The sequence below is a fragment of the Otolemur garnettii genome, unplaced genomic scaffold (assembly GCF_000181295.1).
Source record: "Otolemur garnettii isolate 467f Iridium unplaced genomic scaffold, OtoGar3 scaffold00008, whole genome shotgun sequence".
Taxonomy (NCBI): Eukaryota; Metazoa; Chordata; class Mammalia; order Primates; family Galagidae; genus Otolemur; species Otolemur garnettii.
Window position 1 is genome coordinate 6,814,070 of NW_003852403.1, and position 996 is coordinate 6,815,065.

A 996-nucleotide genomic window follows, 5' to 3' on the forward strand; every position below is an offset into this window, starting at 1 on the left:
AGTGACAAAAGCCCAGCTTTCGTTAGCCAGATCACCTCCCAAATCTCACACGCCCTAGGGGTCCAGTGGTGCTTACACGTGACTTACAGGCCCCAATCATCAGGGAAAGTAGAACAAATGAACAACATCCTTAAACAACATCTCACCAAACTCATACTCCAGCACAAACAAGATTGGATTAAGCTCCTCCCCATCACTTTACTCTGCATTCGCTCTACCCCTTGCAACCTCCCCCTTTACAGCCCTTTTGAAATAATATACAGCAGAACTATCATTCTGGGTCCTGGACCCCCTCCAGACTCTATCATAAGAAACTATTTTCCCATCCTCCAGGAAACTAGGGATGGAATTAGAAAAACAATAAACCAGCTCCTACCCCAACCCTCAGCAGAGAAAGTCAGAGACCAATTGGCAGGACAAGTTTTCCTCAAATCTCCCTTGTCCTGTAGGACTCTATCCCCTCACTGGACAGGTCCTCACACTGCTCTCTACAGCATCCCTATGGCTGTTTATCTCTTGGACTCTCCAGTCTGGATCCACTGATCCCGAATGAAGATGTGTCCTACCGAAAAACTTCCAATACTGGAAGACCCCTCACTGGAAATCACCACCACCTTAAACTCAACAGAATCCCTGAAGAGTCCACTTCCCCATAAATGTGTAACATTCCTCCCCATTTCTTCTCTCTGCTCCGTAAGTTTTCTCAAGATGCCTGGCTACTGTCCCACGTTCAAAGCTGGGATGACCTCTTTGAAGCCATTAAAGATCTGTTGCTACTTTCCCCATGAGGAAACCCAACTTTTCCTCTTCCTACTCCGTTTCCTTCTAGACACCTCCTCTTGTCAATGCTGGCCCTTCCCACCCCCCATTAACCCCACCTGAATGCACAGGTTTTCTTGCTACCCAAACCTCATAGATCCGGGAATACCTTGCCAACTTCCATTCCCACGTCAGCTATGCCCGATTTTACCTCAGACCCTCTCCTTTTTCTTGAAA